General features: G+C 42.4%; 1 pseudogene; it reads right to left on the minus strand.

The window, feature by feature from the left end:
• Positions 1 to 1,956: 1,956 nt before the first annotated feature.
• On the minus strand, positions 1,957 to 2,508 carry LOC106002792 (annotated as a pseudogene).
• Between the last annotated feature and the right edge of the window lie 738 nt (positions 2,509 to 3,246).

The raw sequence follows: 3,246 nt of genomic DNA on the forward strand, positions 1-3,246 counted from the left end.
AATAATTGACCACAGGTATATATCTGGGGATAAGCTGAACAGCAATTAAGTCAAACAAAAAAGAGAGAGAGAAAAAAATGAAAACAATAAAAAGGACCAAAATGTCAAAAGAGATTAAACACACACACACACACACACACACACACACACACCAAAAATAAAAATTATGAGAAAAAATTAACATCACTTTTTTAAAACATAAAAATTGAAAAAAAAGGTTAAAAAAAGTTCTTTGATTTTTGGGGTTTTTTTTCGGGGGATGGGGGAGAATGGGAAGACCCTGTATCTCCCCTGTGTCCATAACCAGTCTCTTGGTGGAGTCTCTGGTGTGCTTGTGGTGTTTGGTTTTCCTTTTGCTTGACTGGTTTCTTAAGTCAATTTTTTTCGTGCTGGCAGAAAAACGCTGTGCTTTACCCAGGATTTTGTGATCCTCTTCTAAGGCTATTCCGTGGAAGGGAGATCTGCTTTGAGTATCACAAAAGAGGGAGATGACTGTTTCCTCCAGTGTGGAAATGCCGTGATGAGGTAGGGTTAAGGCCTTTCGCAAATAGTAGCTTTTCCCTGTGGGGCAATTCCTGAAACACTCATGGAACCCATTCTCAGGGTTTTGGTTTTTTTTTTTACTGAGTTTCAATTGTTTGTCTAGGCTGCTGTAGGGAGGGGCAGCCTCTGTCTCTGTTTACCCTGTGAAGGAAATCACTCCTCTGAGGACACTGGTTCTACTGGCTGGGTGGGGTGACATTCCCCTGGGAGGAGCTGAGCCTGGCAGGTCATGTCTACTTCCTGTGACCTACTAAGTGACTCTTTTGTTTTTCTTCCAAGGCCTGAGTTGGAGCTATCTGCTCAGCCCTGTGGAGGTCAGTATCTTAGATGGAGATTTCTGTAGTGGGGGATGGGTGGCCTTCTTTCCTCTGCTCCCTGAGAAGGAGTGAGGATGTCAGGATTCTACTCATGCCAGAGTGTTGGTTCCTGCGTCCTCTCTGGTCTGTGATCTGCAGGATGAAGATATCTGCTCCTTGTTAGTTCTTGCTGGTGTTGAGTAGAATCTGCTCACTGGCCACATCTGGGGCCTTTGTCGTGGATTCTCTCTGTAGGGATGGGGGCTACAGCCACTGGCGCTGTCCCTAATGCCACCTCAGCTGTGGCTACTGGCAAGTGCTCAGATCTGTCATCTTGCCTGGATTTTCGCTCTTTGGCCAAACTCTCTGTACTGTGATGGCACACTTGGTGTGACTCTCTAGCATAGGACTGTTCACTGGAACATTAAAACTGCTTTCTATGTAAGAGCTTGTTTACCCTCCAGCTTCTCCTCCTCCATCTTCCCCTAAATCCTCATGATTTTTTTTGACCAGAAAAAAATAGCTTTATTTGGACTGAGAATTGGAAAATGAGAGTAAGACCTGAGCTAGCATGTTGAGCTAAGGAGTAGAGATTACATTTCCAGAAAGCTCATCAACCAAATGGACTCTTGCTTTGAATCAAGGCAGCCTTGCAGTTAATGAAATCATTAAGAGGCCTGCTGGGAACATATCTAGCTCTAAATGATCCTAGTATGCTACCTTTAGTTTAAAAAAGTACCGTTTTTTTAATTATAATGAAATTTCCACCAACCACAAGTATTACAAATGGAAATGGAAGGAAAAAAATCACATTTTACAGAATTTAAACTTGTCTTCAGCATTTAGCTCAGAGGTTTCACCACCTTCAAAAAACTCCTCCTCTGTTAAAGTCTTCAGCTCTTGAATTGGAGGCATGGCTCAATTGGTAGAGTGCCAGCCAATGAGTAAAAGCATTAGGTATTGAGCTGGAGTCCCAGTCTTGAACCAAAAAAAAAAAAGAAAGAAAGAAAAAAACAAAAGATCGATCAACCAGGAAGGACATGGTCTTTACTAGCCCACAGAAATACTTTATCCATTTCCCTAGCCTGTCAGGGCTGAACAGCAGGGTAAGGCTCAGATGAGGGTGGGTTGGGTATCAGAGGGCTAATTTCCCCCTAGTACAACACTGCAGCAGAAGCTTGATGAGAGCAAAACTGGTGAGACTTGAGGGGAGGGTCCAGGCCCTGAATTCAGTCAGAGTCACTGCTGGAAGAGGAGGAGGAAGAGGAGGAATGCTTGCGATGCTTGTGGTGTTTGGGCATCATTTTATGTGTTTTCTTCAGTGTTTTCTTGTCCATTGTGGCTTGTGGGCCTATGCCAGGAGCCAGGGGATTCACAGGACACATGCCAGGTGCAGGTGGTGGGCATGGGGAGGGTAAGGACCTGAGGGTTGGTATCCTGCATACTGTGGCTGTGGCACAGGGTAAGAGGGCCCACATGGAGGGAAAGCTGGGTTCCCCTGGGGAGGTCCTGGAGGAAAGGGACACCCGGGAACAGGACCAGGAAGAATGGCCGGATTTACAGGTTGTGGGAACAAAGAAGGTGGACACCCAGGGTTGGAACCTCCAGGGCACCCCATGTAAGGGATACTTGCATTTTGCACCAGCTGCCCTGCATTGGGATGCCACATGTTCAGGTGTTTTCCTAAGCCTTTCCTCCGGCACCTGGATTAGACAGGTCTTCCTGAGCCTTTTCCCCCCTCATGATTTTTTATGAGTGGTTTTTTAGTGAAAAATGTTTTTGGTGTTTATATTTTGGTTTGGCATAAAATGAGCCTACTATTGTCTTAATTTAATAAAAAAAACTGATTCTATGACAACATAAATTTTGTGAGTAATGGTTAAGACTAGGTTGCCTTTCTGAAAAAAAAAATCACCACCCAAAAAAGAGGAACAAAAGGAAAAGAAATATGACAGGAAACATAAATCTTAATGGACTAATAGTCTGTCGGTTTGCTTTAACTTTTAATCAAAAATTAAAGTAATACTTGATAATGCTTTATTAATATATTTAAATTTCTTCATTCTTGTCATTTAAGATTCACTTTATAAAGAAATTCAACAGGTGACAGTGTTTTTTCATGACTTTTCCAAAGAAATGATCATTTCATCATTATAGTGTACAATACACCCAGAAAGCTTTTAAGGAAAAAAATTTTCCCATTCTTTGGTTTGCTTCAGTCCGTATTTAAAGCTGAATCCCACATCTTACCCACCCTATTGTCTGTCTTCTCATTTGAAACATTTCAATAAGTTTTCTTTCCCTGGTTTGTCAGTCAGCAAATCTTTATAAAACAACATGCTTTCATTCACTGTGCTTTCCAAATATATCTCACAAATGCCAAACGAAGCACATTCTGAAACATCTG

Source organism: Dipodomys ordii, unplaced genomic scaffold (assembly GCF_000151885.1).
Source record: "Dipodomys ordii isolate 6190 unplaced genomic scaffold, Dord_2.0 Scaffold1000001392, whole genome shotgun sequence".
NCBI classification, from domain to species: domain Eukaryota; kingdom Metazoa; phylum Chordata; class Mammalia; order Rodentia; family Heteromyidae; genus Dipodomys; species Dipodomys ordii.